This window comes from Mus musculus, chromosome 9, assembly GCF_000001635.26.
Source record: "Mus musculus strain C57BL/6J chromosome 9, GRCm38.p6 C57BL/6J".
NCBI classification, from domain to species: Eukaryota; Metazoa; Chordata; class Mammalia; order Rodentia; family Muridae; genus Mus; species Mus musculus.
In genome coordinates this window covers 84,595,126-84,614,017 of record NC_000075.6, presented here as the reverse complement: position 1 = coordinate 84,614,017, position 18,892 = coordinate 84,595,126, and the positions used below count along the sequence as shown (strand labels likewise).

General features: G+C 35.5%; 1 long non-coding RNA gene across 2 annotated transcripts in view; it reads right to left on the bottom strand.

Moving 5' to 3' along the window:
• Nucleotides 1-524: 524 nt before the first annotated feature.
• Gm39388 overlaps nt 525-18,892 on the bottom strand; it is a 31,353-nt gene continuing 12,985 nt past the window's right edge. For both annotated transcript variants that reach the window (XR_870968.1, XR_870970.1), the window contains exons 2-5: nt 18,292-18,384; nt 2,942-3,057; nt 2,562-2,691; nt 525-741 (exon numbers count right to left, since the gene is read on the bottom strand). This is a non-coding gene — a long non-coding RNA (predicted gene, 39388). The remainder of the gene's footprint in view (nt 742-2,561; nt 2,692-2,941; nt 3,058-18,291; nt 18,385-18,892) is intronic.

Below are 18,892 nucleotides of genomic sequence, written 5' to 3'. Positions count from 1 at the left end.
GATCCCTGGATATGGCAGTCTCTAGATGGTCCATCCTTTTGTCTCAGCTCCAAACTGTGTCTCTGTAACTCCTTCCATGGGTGTTTTGTTCCCAATTCTAAGAAGATCATATATCTTAGTTGAGATGATTTTTCCCTTTGGCTAACTTTTGTAGTACTTGAGGTGCTACACCAGCATCTGATAGAGAAGACATGAATTGTTTTACCGAATGCTAGACACTGCTTGCTATATTATCACTCTGCCAGATAAGATAAGCCCATTGGTGCAAATAGTCTTAGAGATTATTATTGTGGCAACCAATTGCTTTCTATTGGATGTAAGGCTTGCTCAATAGGAAGGAATTCATGGCTGTTAGACTAAATTGGCCAAAAAAATATTGATAGAAAGTACATTGGCCCTATGGGGGAACCTCTCTTAAAGAGTTAGGTCAAATTGCCTTCTAAATATTTATGTTTATATACATAGATTTGCTCTGCTCTCAACATGTCCAATAACCTTATCACAGTGAATAGGAGTGGTTAGTGAAGAAACTATCTATTTAAATGGCTGAAAATAAGTGACTGAGGGAGATCAGGCAATGATGAGGCATGTATATCAAACAGCTCCTTTCCCCAAGTCTCAAGGAATACTACCAAAGAGGGGCCTAATATAAAAGCCAGAAAATTGGAAGAAAGCTCTGAAATGCTCTCTTCTAGACATAGCATGGCTGTTGTATACAGGAACTCATTCCAACGTGGTTACCTGCAGGAGACCCACAAAACATCAAGTCAATTAAAACTTCAACCATTAATAGAGTAGGCGCTACCTATGTCTTCTCCTAGGGGAAGCATATGGCATTTGGAGAAGGGGCAGTCACTTTCCTTTGGTGGGTGGTGGATGCTGTTAGGTTGTCCATGTTCTAAATGATGATCCTACACCTATTTGGACTGAGTGGGTTACAATAATAAATCCAAAAACAAAGAATGCGTATGTTGAGAATTTCCAAGAGGGGAGTTTGAGAGGAAGAGTCAGGAATGTATATGACCAAGATACATTAAATACATGTATGAAATCTTCAAAGAATAACTAAAAAGTAGTTTTTAAAAATAGAGCATAATATTAGAAAGTGTAGGTTAGTAAACATTCAGTAACAAAGGCAAATTGGCCATGTCTTAGATGTGCATTTTAATTTCATTGTGATGTGGTTGTGTTAACTTTTAAATGTGGATAATAATATTACCCATGCCACAGAGCCATTGAAAGAAGTAAACCAAATCACTACATGTTGAAACATTTGCTGACCCATAGTGGATGCTATGTGTTGTATATTATTACTGACATTTTACCTCTTCATTAACTTATCTAAAGATAAGAAAATGGTGTCTTAGAGTCAGCATGGATTTATAAGTCACAACCTTTCTGCTCTGTGAGCTTCGCCTCAGCACACTATAATTTAGTAATAGTGCAATTCAGATTAATATTGCCTTTATCATTTTAAATATTAACTCAGCTCATTCTGATGAAAGGGGAGTGCTTTTCCAGGACCAGAAGAAAATAATCTTCCTACCTTCCAGCAAGAAAATATTAGACAATTAAGATAGTCTACAATGAAATAAAGTAATTTTCTTTAAACAATAATGTGGTGTCCAGTTGTAATGGATCACTGACAGACCATGAAATACTGCTGTGTGAGCCAAGAAGGGAAAAGAGTGTCTATGTGCACAGGAAAATTGGTATGGACTGAAAAGCTAGAGACTTAAAGGGAAAAAATAAACAGGGACAAGGGAAAATCTAAGAAAACAATCTTGACATTCTTTCTTCAGTGCAATAAGAATATAAAAAATAGGAGAATTAAAAGAATGATATTGTCAGAAAAGATTATTCCATGTCTTATTCTTTCCTTGAATTGTAAGGGACTTTTGGTAGAGTCCTACAGAGTTTAGGGTGTGATGTTAGGGACAGAATACAAGTGAAGTGCATAAGATGCATGTGTGAAAATGTCACAGTGAAACTCATCATGTCATACACTAACCAGAATAAGGGAGGTGCTAATTAGGAGGAAAATATGACAATGAAAAACAGCTAGACTTTTTTTTTTTGAAGAGAGAGGATGTTGCTCTACATAACTGTGCTGTGTGGGTGGGCTGCAAACACTTTACTGTATCATCATTGCATTGTTAGGTAAGGCTGACTCCTACTGTAATTCAGTTTATGACCCACTGAGAAGAAGGTGTTTTATTTTTTTTAACTCTGGATGAATTAATAAAGTTAAATCATGTATGGATTATAGTAATCATGAAAGAATTCAGGGCTGGCGATAAAGCTTAGCAGCTAACTTTACTTGCTGCCAAGACCGAAGACTGGAGTCTGATCACCAGGTCCCACATAGTAGAACAGAAGTGATTCATTCTCTGAGCGGTTTTTAGATCCCTAGATGTACTATGTGATATGTGTGAGTATATTGTGCATCTATGCATATGTGCACAAATACACACACACACACACACACACACACACACACCACAAACACACTAATGTATCCCATTGCATACAGAAGATGATTTTATGATGTCAATACTTACTTTTCAATTGTTGAGTTGTTTGAAGCAGGGTCGTGCAATGTTTCTACTATAGTGTTTACTCCAGGCAAGGTTTATTGAAAGCCTCAAGAAAAGTCTCCTTTCTCTATCTACCACTTTCCTTGGAGGAATACTGGAATTACAGAAACCATGCATGCAGTAGTTCTGAAATTTATTCATTGAGTTTTTTATGAAATGTATACTGATGTTTACCACTACCCTCCAAAGTATTGCAACCAATTCCATAACTAACATCATCTCATATTTTTATTTTAAATACATAACTTAATTTAATCATTAATTAATTATTAATTAATATGGGGTCATTCAGTGAAGTATGATCAACTTATGAGGGATCACACTCCTAATGAAGACTAACTCACCTTTCTCTAACAGCCATCAACTGTCTAAGGCGGGTTATGTGTCACTCTTAAGCAATGCACAGATCTTGTACAGCCAGTCACAGCTACTGTGAGTTCACAAGTGCAAAGGTCTTTTTCTGTGCAGAAAATAGAGAAAACATAGGTCACAGGTCACAAATAATGTAAGCGCTACAGGTTGGTTTGCCTTGTTTTAATTAATTTTTAATATTTTAATACAATATATTTTGATCATATTTTTACTCACTTAATTTCTCTTAGATATTCTATCCACATCCTTGCACACCCAATTTCAAATTCACTCATCTCTATATCTGTGTGTATGTATGTTTCTATGTGTGTATTTCTGTGTCTCTGACTTCTCATGTGCACAGAAAGCAATTAAATAAAAACCTTAAAACAAAAAAAGTCATATAACCCAAAAATTCAAAAAAGATAGGGGCTACAAAAACAATATTCAGTTCATTTTGTGTTGCCCAATGACTCTTGGGTATGGCACATGACCTAGAGTGTGATTGATATGCCAATGACACCCAACTGAAGAAACTGATATTCACTCTTCTGGCAGGTATCAATTGCAAATAGCTTTTTGGTTAAGGGTAGGTTTTTGTGTTTACTTTCCTTTGTGTGCTAGCATTCTCTCTGGTCTGACTGTGTGCAAATCTTCCACATGCTATCACAGTCTCTGTGAGTTCATGTATGCATCAGTCCTGGTGTGTTTGAAAGATACTATTTTCTTTAGAATCATCTATTACCTTTGGCTCACATGATCTTTCTGACTCCTCGTCTTAAAATTTGTGTTATTGTTACATCAGTATATTTGGATGGCAGGATGCTGTTGCAGGTCATAGGCTTTCTAGCTGGGTGATATTAGTAATTAATTTTCTTCTTTGGTAGGGTACAGAGTACCTTCCAATAGCATGGAGAGTAAGGATGAAGCTTTAAGTTGGGCCCAAGTTCTGTCTTTTCATATTTGATGATCTATGTATGTAAGTTGTGTGTTTTCAGCATAGGTACATTATCACCTGGTTATGGAGAGTTGGAAATAAGCCTATGATATGTGGGGGTGAGAAAATTTATATGACCTATTTGAAGAAAGACTGAATAAGATATAATCTATTAATGGCACTAGAGATTATACTTGGTGGCAAATGATGTCTAGTAGTTTTATGGTCTCCCTAATATATGCTAAATTCTTTTAATTTTTTTCTTGAATATTTTATTTATTTACATTTCAAATTTTATCCCCATTCCTGGTTTCCCCTCCACAAATCCCCTATCCCACCCTCCTCCCCCTGGTTCTATGATGATGCTCTCCTACCCACCTACCCACTTCTGCCTCACCTCTCTAGCATTCCCCTATACTGGGGCATTGAGTCTCCACAGAACCAAGGCCCTCCCATCCAATTAATGCCATATAAGGCCATCTTCTGCTACATATACAGCTGGAGCCATCAGTCCCTTGATGTGGACCCTTCACAAAGTCACAAGCCTCAACAGTCACACGAAGATTAAAATAATCCATGCACCCTATCAGATCACCACAGACTTAGGCTGATCTTCAATAACAACAAAGACAACAGAAAGCCCACATATACATGTGGAATCTAAAAACTCTCTACTCAATGATAACTTGGTCTGGAAAGAAATAAAGAAAGAAATTAAAGATTTTTTTAAGAATTTAATGAAAATGAAAGCACAACATACAAAAACTTATGGACACAATGAAAGCAGTGGTAAGAGGAAAACTCATAGCTCTGAATGTCTCCAAAAAGAAAAAGGAGAGAGCATACACTAGCAGCTTAACAGCACATTTGAAACTCTAGAACTAAAAGAAGCAAATAAACCCAAGAAAAGTAGACAGCAGGAAATAATCAAACTCCGGGCTGAAGTCAACCAAGTAGAAACAAAGAGAACTATACAAAGACTCAACAAAACTAAAAGCTGGTTCCTTGAGAAAATCAACAAGATAGAAAAACCCTTATCCAGACTAACCAAAGGGCACAGAGACAGTATCCAAATTGACAATATTGGAAATGAAAAGGGAAACATAACAACAGAAACGGAGGAAATTCAAAATATCATCAGATCCTACTACAAAAAACCTATACTCAACAAAACTGGAAAATCTGGATGAAATGGATAATTTTCTAGACAGATATCAGGTACCAAAGTTAAATCAGGATCAGATAAACCATCTAAACAGTCCCATAACCCCTAAAGAAATAGAAGCAGATTATATGACCCAGTACAGGGGAATGCCAGGGCCAGAAAGCAGGAGTGGGTGGGTTGGGGAGCAGGGCAGGGGTAGGGTATAGGAGACGTTTGGAGAGGAAACTAGGAAAGGGGATAATATTTGAAATGTAAATGAAGAAAACATCGAATAAAAATTTTTGAAAAAGAAAAAGAAAAGTAAGAAAGAAAGAAAGAAAGAAAGAAAGAAAGAAAGAAAGAAAGAAAGAAAGAAAGAGAGGGAGGGGGAGGGAGGGAGGAAGGAAGGAAGGAAGGAAGGAAGGAAGGAAGGAAGGAAGGAAGGAAGGAAGGAAGGAAGGAAGGAAAGAGAAGCAGTCATTAAAAAACAAAAAAAAAAACAAAAAAAAAAACAAAAAAAAAACACCCAGGACCAGATGGTTTTAATGCAGAATTCTATCAGACCTTCAAAGAAGACCTACTATTCCACAAACTAGAAACTAGAAGGAACACTACTTAATTTGTTCTATGAAGCCACAGTTACTCTGAGTATTCTCCCTTGGAGATGGTACATTTTCTGTCTAATCAGGAATGTGTCACAATACCCTTTCATAGAGGACTTCATAAAAGATTTTTTTTTCTGCTTCTATCATGTTTAATATTCCAAATAGATTTTTAAAACTGAAAAAATAGCTAGTTAAATTCTTTGGGTATTCATATTAAAAAACACACATATCTAAAACTTAGAAGCTTACATTCATACATGATAGAAAACATGAAATTTTGTTATTTTATGGTTTTTTTCTCACTTGGGATGATTTTTTTGTTCTATCCTTTATCTGCAAATTTATAATTTCATTTCTCTTAACAGCTAAATAATATTTCATGTCTAAAATTGCATAGATATTCATCAGTTAATTCACATTTAGGCTGATTACAATTCCTGACTACCATTAATGTACAAGCAATAAAAACAGAAGAGCCGGCATCTCTTTAGTAAGATGCCGACTATTTCAGGTTTATGTCCAATAATTTTTTGCAGCTGGATCTTTCACTAGGTTGATTCTCGGATTCTTGTGTAGCCTCTACACAAACTTCTAGAGTAGTGGTATCAGGTTGCAATCCCAATATCAATGAATAAATGATTCCCTTTGAGTTCATCTTTTCTAGTGTATATTTGCAATACTGATCTTGGTCATTCTAACTGGGGTAGGATAAAGTCTCAATGTAGTTTTGATTTGCATTTCCCTGATGGCTAAGGATGATGAAGATTTGTTCAAGTGTCTCTCGGTCATCTCTGTTGTATCTTCTCAGAATTGTCTGTTTAGCTCTCTACCCTATTTTTAAAATTATTTGTTTTCATCATGTTCAGGGGTATTATTATTATACTCTAGATATTAACCCTCTATCAGATGCATAACTGGTAGGTTTTTCTCTTTCCTTAATCTGTAGGCTGCCAGTTTGCTGGCATGGTGTATTTTGCTGTACAGAAGCTTTTAACATAGTGGTTCTCAACCTGTTGGCCATGATTCCTGTTAGGGTCTTGAATGACGTTTTCATAGGGGTCACCTAACACCACCATAAATACAGATATTTACATTACAAATTCATAAAGTAGCAAATTTCTAATTTTGAAATAGAAATGAAAATAATTTTATAGTTGTGGGTCACTACAATAGAAGGAATGGTATTAAAGGGTCGCAACATTATGAATGTTGAAAACCACCCCTTTGAGATTATTAATTATTATCAATTACTGAATTCTGGTTTTGAGGCCTATGTTACTAGAGTCCTGTCTAGAAAGTTCATTCCTGGGTCAGTGAGTTCAAGATTATTGTCTACCTTCTCTTTGTAAAATTCAGACTACTTGTTCTTACATTGAAGTTTAGATTCAGATGAAATTATTTTGTGCAGAGTGAATGGATATAAATCTATTTTCATTCTTTTACATATACGTATCCAGTTTGACCATGACCTTTGGTTGAAGATGCTATCTTTTCTCACATGTGCATTTTTTGCCTTCCTTGTCAAAATTCAAGTACCTATAAGAATATGGAATTATGGGAAAAAAAGAATATGGAATTATGCCTGGGTCTTCAATTCTGATTGATCAATGTCTATGTTTCCATACTAATACCATGCTTTTTATTATTATATTTCTGTAATAGAATTTAAAATTTGTGAATATAGTCTATCCAACATAATCCTTTATTATTTGGGTTGCTTCTCTATCCTGGGATTTGCTGTTTGTTTCTACACGAAGTGGAATTTTCCCATTACTGTGAAGATCTACATTAAAATTTTAATGGGGGAATGTATTAAATCAGTAAGTAGTTTTTGACAAGACAAGATTTTGCTGAAAGGACCCTGATATAGCTGTCTCGTGTGAGGCTATGCCAGTGCCTGGCAAATACAGAAGTGGATGCTCACAGTCATCTATAGGATCAAACAGAGGGCCCCCAATGGAGGAGCTAGAGAAAGTACCCAAGGAGCTAAAGGGGTCTGTAACCCTATAGGAGGAACAATATGAACTAACCAGTACCCCACCCCCACCCCGAGCTCATATCTCTAGCTGCATATGTAGCAGAAGATGGCCTAGTTGGCTATCATTGGGAAGAGAGGCCCCTTGGTCTTACAAACGTTATATGCCCCAGTACAGGGGAATGCCAGGGCCAAGAAGTAGGAGTGGGTAGGTAGGGGAGTGGGGCAGGGGTAGGGTATAGGGAACTTTCGGGATAGCATTTAAAATGTTAATAAAGAAAATATCTAATAAAGTTAATTTTTTTCACAATATTAATTCTATGTATCAAGGAGCATGGGATAGCATTCCCTCTCTAATGTCTTCCTCATTTACTTTCTTCAACATCTTAATGTTTATTTCATAAAAGTATTTTACTTGCTCAGTTAGAGTTATCCATTGTCCCCAAAAAGGTTTGAAGCTATTATAAATGGTGTTGATTCTCTGATTTTTCTCAGGATGTCTATTGTTTTTATAAAGAAAGGTTTCTGCTGCTAAATTAGTATTCTGTTACTTTGCTGAAGATTTTTGTCAGCTGTAGAAATTTCCTGGAGTCTTTAGGATATTTTATATATAAAATCACATCCTCTATGAATAAAAATGAATGGTTTCTCTTTTTTTATGATTGTATGCCCTTGATCTTCAGTTGTGTTATTACTCTAGATAAGACTTTAAGTAGTATATTGAATAGACATGGAGAGATTGAAGATCTTTGTCTTGTTTTTGGTTTTAGTGGAAATGCATTGTGTTTCTCTCTATTTGGGATAATATTGACTATGAGTTTGCTGTATATTTTCTTTATACTATTGAGTCAAATTCTGGTATGCATAGTGTCTACAGAGACTTCTATCGTGAAGGAGTATTGGAGTTGATCTAAGGCTATTATACCTAGTGAGTGATCATGAAGTTTTTATCTTTTGGTTGGTTTATGTAGTGGATTGTATTTATTGCTGATGTTTATTGAAGTATTTATCTCTGAGATGAAACTTGATCATTATTTATAATCTTTTTTATGTGTTCTAGAAGGCAGGTTTTAAGTATTTTATTGAGAATATTTTTATTAGTGTTCATGAAGGATATTGGTTCTCTATGTTTGTTTGATCTCTGTTTGGTTTTGGTATTAGGATAATAATGTTTTTTATTGGTTATTTTATTGATTTACATTTAAAATGTTGTCCTCCTTCCTAGTCTCCTCTTTGCAAACACCTCATCCACACCCCCTTTTCTTTGGCTTTAAGAGGATACTCCTCCACACCCCCCCCCCAAAAAAATTAGGAAATGTTTTTTTTTTAAGGAGTTCTGGTGATAGTTATTCATTGAAGATTTCGTAGAATTCTATGCTGATTTCATCAGGCTTAGGTTTTTTTGTTGGTGGGGAATAAGACATTTTCAATTAATGTTTCTATTTTACTAAGAGTTGTGGATCTGTTTCAGTGATTTATTTCATCTTGATTTAACTTTGATTATATATATATATATATATATATATACATATATATATATATTATACATATATATATACATATATATATATATATATTATACATATATATGAATTTCTGTACTTAAAAATTGTAACTAGTCTCATCAGATTGCCTAGACCCCCTCCAGTAGATAGACAGGGCCCCAAGTGGAGGGACAGGGTTACCAACACACCTTCAAATTTTCTGACCCAGAATTGTTCCTGTCTAAAAGAACTGCAGAGACATAAATGGAGCAGAGACTGAAAGAAAGGCTATCCAGTGACAGACTCAACTTGGGATCCATCTCATGAGTGGGTACTAAACCCTGACACAATTATTGATATCATGTTGTCCTTATAGACAAGAGCTTATCAAGGCTGTCCTCTTAGAGGCTCTATTAGCAGTGGACTGAGACTCTCATGGGTAGGTACCAAACCCTGACATTATTACTGATATCATGTGCTTGCAGTCAGGAGCCTAGCATGGCTATCCTCTGACAGGCTTGACCAGCAGTGGACTGAGGCAGATATAGATAATTACAGCCAACTATTAGACTGAGGTTGCAGACCCCTGTGGAAGAGTTAGAGGAAGAATTGAAAGAGCTGAAGAGGATGGCAACCCTATAGGGTGACCAAAGGTCTCAACTAACCTGATCCCTGGGAGCTCCCAGAGACTAAGCCACCAACCAAAGAACATATATAGGCTGGTTCGTGGCTCTGGGCATATTTATAGCCTTGTCTCACCTCAGTTGGAGAGGATGCCCCTAATCCTCTAGTTACTTGATGCCCCAGGGAATGAGAATGGGAATGCTTAAGGGTGGGCAGCATCCTCTCAGAGGTGAAGGGGGGGGGAATGGAATGAACAACTGTGTGGGGGGTGAGGACTGGGAGAGGGACAACATCTGGAATATAAATAAAATAATTAACTTTTTAAAATCTTACCTAGTAAAGCTTCATACATGAGATTTTTAAATTGGAAAGAAACATTTCTGATGAGTCATGTCACAAACTCTAAATCTAATGTAATCTGGCAAACCCATAAAGTCTTCAGTTAGGCTGACAACTAAAGGAATTGACAGTGGTATATGAGAACCCACACGTGAGTCAAATCAGTCCTTTGTCACCAACTTCAATTCGAAATTGACAGTCACATCAAGCATATATAGGCTCTGATTCTGAACCCAATGTCACAAGTGCATGTTTGTGTGTGCATATGTGGTACTATTCTGCCAATGAAGGACATATAACTGACTATTTTACTCAATCTCCATGCATAAATCTCAAACACTCATAGTCAAATTATACTTCCTTCAATGTTATTTGGAAGAAAAATCACATTTCTCTCCCAGGACGTTAGGAAAAGATGATCTCAGTAGTTAAATTTATATCTGTTTGGCTATGTGAGGTCCATTAGCTCACGAGATAAGCTCTCTCAAAGGACTTATATTCATATTTTAAAACATAAATTAGAAATTTACTATTGAAAGTTCTAAATTTATTTCTTTAAGATTTGGAGAATCAAGTATGGTTTTCTTTCTTTTCAAGTGTTTTTGTAAACATATGCCACAATGTCTCTTAAGTAGGCAGAGTCAAGATCTCATAAACTCTCATGTTCTTTCCTCTCAACAGTTTGATATTGACAAAAATACACTGAATCACCTGATGTTCATAACATTTTACAAATCATAATAGAAGACTAATATTTAGTCTTTGAAAATGTTTTGGGATACCTACCTTCGAAATTTTTGACCCAGAATTGTTCCTTTCTAAGAAATGCAGGTACAAAAATGGAGCATAGACTGAAGGAAAGGTCATCTAGTGACCCCCAACTTGGGATCCATCCCACAGACATGTACCAAATCCTTTCCCTATTACTGATGCCATGTTCAGTACTTGTAGACAGGAGCCTAGCATGGCTTTCCTCTGAGACGCTCTACCAGCAGGTAACTGAAACAGACGGAGATGCTCACAGCCAACCACTGGACTGAAGTCAAGGATGCCTATGGGAGACTTAGGGGAAGGATTGGGGGTGCTGAATGGGATGGCAACCCCATAGGAAGAACAACAGTATAAACTAACCTGGACCCTTGAGATCTCCCAGAGACTAAGCCACCAACCAAAGAGCATACATGGGATGGTCTGTGGCTCTATGAACATATGTAGTAGAGGACTGCCTTTTCTGGCCTCAGTGAGAGAGGATACACTCATCCTGTAGAGACTTGATGCCCCAAGGAGGGAGTATGCTAGGAAGGGTAAGGTAGGGTGTGTAGGAAGCAACCTCTCAGAAGCAAAGGGGAGGAGGGATGTGGGGAAGAACTCTGGGAGGGGGAGCCTGGGAAGGAGGGCAACATTTAGAAAATAAACAAATAATCTAATAATAAAAATGTTTTAGTACATGTTCAATATTATAAAGAGTAAAATGTAAAATTATAATAAGGATCAATCTTGAATACTCTAATACACCTTAACATTTATCCACAAGAATTCCCAGTTTAAAATTGTTTATTTGGTCATGTGTAATAGTGTTGTAGTTTCTTATGATTCACAATATGGATGCCATTAAAAAGCAGAAATCCTTACTTGTTGAATGTGTAAATTAATGAATAAAAATAAACAACCAAATAATAAGTAAACAAGTATATTGATCCCAAAGAATAGCAAATTCTGATTGAGAATCAGTATTCAATCATATCCCTATGTAATATTGTGTTCTATTTATATAACAAGTATTTGGAAACTGTCCTCATCTAAGAGAAAGAATAAATAATGTACAAACCATCATATGTACTTAAATATGTTCTCTGCCAATGACTGGTCCTCTAAAAGATAATTAGCCTGAAGAGGAATCATTTTAATAGGAAGGCAGCTATCTATATACAAACAAACATATATAACAGTTATTATATAATATGTATTATTGTATAACTTTCGTTTAGCTTTGTTTACTTGTTTGTGTGCAATTGTCTACAATTGTGCTATACATATATATTCAAATACACACATAAACACATATGTACTCATATTTCTGCATGTTTGTGATTGAGGGGGCCTCTCAGAACTTAAAGCCCAAGTAGAGACTTTAAATCCCCAGTGGAGGAGTCCTATAAAAATACCAAGCAGACAACCATAACATATTTGTAGAGGACCTAGCTCAGACCCACCTAGGCTCCATTATTGCTGCCCTAGCATTTGTGAGCCCCTCTGAGCCCTGCTTAGTTGATTCTGTGGACTATGTTCTCCTGGTGTCCTTGACTCCGTTGGCTTCTACAGTTCTTCCTCCCCTTTTCCATGGGGTTCTCTTCTTTTAAATCTACTAATAGTGAAATCTTCTGGGATTTTAAGTTATAGATAAAGTAGTAAAAATAAAGTCCTACCAGATGTTAGGAAATAGCCAACAGGATGTTTCAGTCATCTATTAACTTTTATTTTTAAAATGTCCACAGAACTGATATAAAGGTATTTTCTTTCTAGAATACACAGGAAATGGAAAAGGTACAGATTCTTTACAATGGTATTCTTGGTTAATGAAACTGTAAGGATGTTAAAAATAAAATGTATAGTATTTTTTAAATTACAGAGGAAAAAAAAACTATAATGGGAAAAAAAATCCAAAGAAATTTACCTAAAAGGAAGGTCAGGAGTGCTATATAATATAAGATCCTACTTAAATAAGGCACACGGAGGAAGATTCTCAGGCTATCAAGCTGAGTGTCAAGCAATCTGTGATGAGTTAGGCCACTACTAGATATTAGAGGATTCCAGAAATATTCATAAAAATATGTAACTGATATTTGGGACACTCATAAGCAATTATATTGACTATATTCATTTATATTACGTTTCAATTAAATATATCCTCTATTTCTTCCCTTTCTTTTCCATACTATGCCCATCACCACTGTTCTATTCCAACTTCATATGATATTTTATTTTCCAAAATATTATCAATTTTATTATATAATCAATAGTACCTAATAGTATGAAAGCATTTTTGCTTATTTTAAGGTTATTGTTTAATTAAAATACCTCAACCTTCTCTTACCTCCCTCCTGGTCCCCCATTTTCCCCTCCTTGTTCTTCAAATCCATTTAACCCATTGGGTCTTTTTAGTTCTATTCGTATGGGCCTGTGCCCCTGGCTGTCTACTGGAGCTGGAGTAGTCATTCAGTAAAGAAAACTGACTGAAAGTCATCAACTACCTGCAGCTACTCTGCAGGAGTTGGGAGCAGGCTGGTGGTGACAGATTTCATAAGTATTATTTCTGTTCTTGTAAAACAGTTTTGGAGAAGCAAATTTTTGAGGATCTTTTCATCTGTTTTTCTAAAATGAATGTCTCTCATTTGGTGGCTGTTTTTAACATTACCACAGGACTTGTTCAAAGATTGAGTGTTAGTTCCATGAATTGTCTGCCGTGTTGTGAACATATCTGTTATCCCACAGAGGCCTTTCATTTACAGCCACACATTCCATTTCCTCAACATAAATATCTTCAACACCAAGTGAAATCACAACTCAGAAATTAACTTCTGAAAATCTGAATTACAAGAATATTACATATGAACTTGGACAGTGTCAGCTCTTATGATCAGAATATAATCATCTGAATACTGCTATTAGTATCTGTTGAGAGGAAAACTTCTGTTGTAATAAAAAAAATGAAGTGCCTAAAATTGGCAAGCTGAAATTGGTCATTACTTTATGTCTCACTGTGTGTGTGTGTGTATATATATATATATATTCCCTTGGCAAGCTCTAGATTCATATGGTTAAGAAGTTAAATTCTAGAAATTCATTTAAGTAAACTCAGTGTGAGAGACTAAAAAGAAAGGTTTCCCTTTCCATTTGCGGTGGCCAATTCATTGTCAGCTTGAGCCAAGCAAAGTGAATATGAAAAAATTCAAGATTTTTGTGAAGAAATAAATTCTTACAGTCATCATGAGGTCAACGATCCTCAATGGTTGCCACATCCAGAGACAGAATGTCATAGCAGCAGCAGCAGATTATGTTAGTTGTCGATACTGAGTAAAATAATGAGTTGACAATTCTAAGAGGATATTTTTTACTGATAATTCCAGGAATTCTGAGTCCTGTGTATATGAGTTCATGACAGCAAAAGTATTGAAAAGAATTGAGAATAAGGAAAGGGGAATTTAAAAATTGAAAGTGAGATTCATAGTGTAGGAACTGAGAGAAAATAATAAATGACAGCATACAGAGAAGATTTAGTGGGTGTACATGGTCATTCTACTTTAACGAATAAATATTGAAAAATAAAATGTTACTTTGAAAGTCATAATTCTAACAGAATTTCTTAAAGTTATGTCCTAGGTCAAAGATTATAGTAGGTCCAGATTATGTACAGCGGTGGTGTTTTGCTTAGTATGCAAAAGATTCTAAGTTCACAGCTCAGTACCCAACAAGTAAAACTTACTTTCAATGTCTCATGTTGAAATCAATTTTAAAGCATATTTGATAGCTGTTTATTAATTTTGGGGGGTTAGCAGATGCCACATTATGTGTGGAGAAATGAGTGGAAACTTCTGAGAGTCGATGTTTTATTTATTTCCTGTAGGTCTCAGAGATTGAATTGATCATCAAGCCTGATGGCAAACCAAGGCATCCTCCATGCCACATTTTATATTTAAATGCAAAGAGGCTATCTTATTTTAGCATGTGGTTTGTAAAAGCGCACTAGGCATTGTCTCCATTCAAGCTGACCATTAAGGGGAAAAATGGGGGAGTGGAGGATACAAGGGACATTTGTTGTGTGAGTTCAGGAAGTAGCCCAAGTCATTTCTACACATATCCCATTAGGTAGTATAGGTTGTAGAATCCTAATCCATGATGATATGAAAAATTATGGTTCTCATTAATTACTCTACGTCACATGGAAAAGCATGTATGTTTGGGTGACAGTTACCCATGTCTTCTGTACTCTACCTGCTTCAATATCAACTATGTCTTATTCAAGCCCTAGGGGGACCATTCAAAGTCTAATCCAATCATCATATTTAACAGGAACTCCAACAGATATAGGCAATATGAAGTTTTTTTTTGTCAAGACAAAAAATTGATTTTTTCAATGTGATATCTTATAAAATAAGGATTCAGCCCTCAGAACACATTTACAAAAATAACAAGAAAAGCAATGTAACAAATATGAATGGCACAGCAATTGTAGTAATTTTATGGACCATCCTTATGGGGGAAACTTTCCTGTAGCTTTCTTGACTTTTAATCTGAATTTTTGATATATTAACTATATGGTGTGTCATAGAGAGTTCATATTCTGATCGTATATGTTTGGTATTCTATGGGTTTATTAAGCCAGGGATTCCAGAAAAGGGAAACTGACATGACAAACATTGAAGGGGAAGAGTGCACCTTGGTACTGTGCTTTAAGTGGTTTAGAGAGGGCCACTCTATCTGGCTAAATAGTGAGGTCACCTAGATGGAAGTGAGCATCTTAAAACCCAAGATCTTAAAATTTACCTTATTGAAAAGTTACAAATCAAGGGTAGATTTGTGCCACCAATAGAATCATTTATATATATATTTAATTCTTTCCACACATAAACAATGTACTTCTTCCTTTTTATTACTCTTTATTTCTTCTTAAGGGATAGGGATGTTTTTCCTTAATTGGAACTTTTGTATATAAGGATTAGATTCTTTATAGTTAGTGAGAGGGAGTGGATGCTTGCATGTTTCTGTAAGGCTAGGAATTTCATTGGAAAGAACTAGAGCTTAAATTCAAAGATGCATGACTGAATAGTGAGGGATATTTGATCATTTTTAAAATGTCTTCGGTATTTATTTAGATGTTTCCATTTAAAAGAATATAGCTCAGAGCTATTTCTTTTCTTTAGGAAAAGGTTTAAAATATTAAGAAGTAAAGGAATCGCTTTCAGACTCAGGAGTTAGGGCATCTATTAAGTAAATTATGTGAAGTTCCTCATTCCTAGTTTGGTGTTTCCTTTCCTGAAGCAACGAAATAATATAAATATAGATTGGTTCATCCTTGCCTAAAACAAAGAAATAAATAGAGAGAAGTATTTTTACATATTTGGCCAATCTCTATGAGGATAAATGAGATATTAAAAATGAACACAGAGATCGTTTGAAATGATAATGATATATCCTGAGGATGTGTCCACTTTCTAGATGACTAATGTTGCTTTCTACCTAATATATATTAGTACTGGTATTTAAAGGATGTCAAGTTAACCAAAATGAATCTTTCAAACAATATGAACCATAGATGGATGAAGAAAAGTTCCAGAGGTGAATGAAAAATTAAGAATGTCATACAGCAGTAAGAACAGAGCCCACAAAAGCGACTCAGAATAATTCAAGATATATAAATAAAAGAAAAATAATATAGTGGAATGTGTAAGAAGTAACAAATTGGTAGGCAATAAAGGTAAAGAAAGGACAATATGAAGAAATTACAGAATGTGGTATATTTAGAAGGAAAATTAGTGATAGTTCATAATTTATTTGGATTATAGTAGTGCACATTAGTGCCTCATTAAGGTAATAAATGTTATATTTGTCCAGTTAGTTGCAAATTTTAAAAAGGAATTTGTTTAATATGGTAAAATTATGAAATAATTGTTAGATTTGTTTAGCTTCTAAAACTTTATATTACACTGAGATTGATTATAAGTAATTTACCTGGCTATGGCGGCTTTTTCTTGTTATCTTCACACATAGAAAGCTGTGGTAGGAGGATTCTCTCAATTTCTAGGCCAGCGGGGATGACAAAATGAGATCTTGTCTCTAAATAAGACCTCCTATAAAGAGTATCTTGTAGATCAAGAGAAAACCCTAGTCTCTCCTGTTCTATGTTTTATTTGGGTTGGTACTATAAGCCAGAACCATGCCAGCTAGTTTTATTTTAAAAGATTAGATGATTGAACATAATTGGTACTTGTCCCTCGGACTCAGAAAACTAGTTACAGAATAAGGGAACATATGTCATCTCTATGACAAATAGGTGACAGAAACAACATAAATCTGGGGAAGTTTATCTTAGCTCACACCTTCAAAGGTTTCACTCAGTGTTTTGTTGGTCGACTGAACTACATTTAGGCCCGTGAAGAGCACAAACAGAAGTTTCAAAAAAGAAAGAGAAGGCAAAAAAATAAAATAAAAAAAGGAGAAAACATGGAGGTAGACAGCAAAGAGGTGATAGACTTGAAAGGGCCAGAGCAAGATAAAGATAAATCTTGCTTTTGCTGATCTCTAGCTAAGCCCCACCTCTTAAAGTTTCTAGCACTTTCTGATGAGACCCTAAATATGGGATCAAGATTTTAACCCATGAATCTGATAATGTGTCAAATCTAGACAACAACAGGGAACCAGTTGGGTTTTTTGTTTGTTTGTTTGTTTGTTTGTTTGTTTTTACTGTCATTTACCAGTAGTTTATTTGAACCTACATTTAAAATTGGAGGCCATCTTCATCAAGAAAGTTAAACTCAGCAATGGACCAGGAGTAGGATTCAGTAGTTTGAAGGTAGAGAGGTGTCAAATAAGGAGAATTTCAAAACTGAATTTTGCTATTACCATTTTATCTTTAGCACAATTGGTTTAGTTCAATGTTCAAAAATCTCTTTGGAATAGATACTGGGGAATAAGAGGAGATTTTGAGAGCAATATAGAGGGCATAGCAGAATATCAAAATGAATTCAATGAGCTCTGTTGAGAGCTAAGAACAGCTAACCTAAAATAACTCAGCAGGCAACAACATCTATAGACAGTACTATTTTGCTGTTGCTAGAAAGGAAACCTTCCAACCCTTGTCTTTCATTTTTCCTCCAGCCCCATGCCCTACACTTCTCCGAGATGGGCAAGGGTGGTGATGCTTCACAGAAGTCTAGCCTATAATTGTGTAAGGAGTATCCTATCACTTTCATGATGAAGTCTTCCCATAGTTCCCAACTAAAATCAACCTCTGGTCCCTCTCTTTATCATTTCTCACTATACCCAACACTGTTTGAATTTTTTTTCTTTTATCATTTCCCTCAAAGATTTATTTCAGAGACATTTTCTCGAACTGGTTGAGTAGGTCAATAGCAAAGCACTTGCCTACTGTCTTAGTTAGAGTTTCCATTGCTGTGACGAGACACCATGACCAAGGCAACTCTTATAAAGGATAACATTTAATCAGGGGTGGCTTACCAGTTCAGAGGTCCAGTCCATTATCATCAAGGCAAGAATATGGCACAGCCAAACATATGTGGTGAAGGAGGAGCCAAGAGTTCTATATCTTCACTGAAAGGAAGTCAGAAGCACACTGTTTCAGGCAGCTAGGAGGAGGGTCTCAAAGCCAACCCCCACAGTGACACACTTCCTCCAACAAGGCCACACCTCCTAATAGTGCTACTCCCTGTGACAAGCATATTCAAACCACCACACCTAATAAGTGAAAGGGCCTGGATTGAGTCTGATAAAACAAAAAATGAAGTAGAGGGTATTAATGTAAACAATAAAACAAAATTAAAATAGTACATAATACTTAATTGTGTTATCTTGCAGGAAAATAGTTATTCTGAGTAATTAACAGTTATAGCAACAAGTATTCAAATAACTTGATTTAATTGCAAAATTATTTAAGTCAAGAAAATTGTAAAAAATGCCAAAGATATTTAAATTTAATTTATTAAAAGTAAATTTTAATTTAAATAAAACTTAATGTGGAAATGTAAAAGTTTGTCTTATGATCAATCAGTTTTTGTAAGACCAGCAGGTCAATGTTGTTAGCAGAGGGGCATGATTTAGA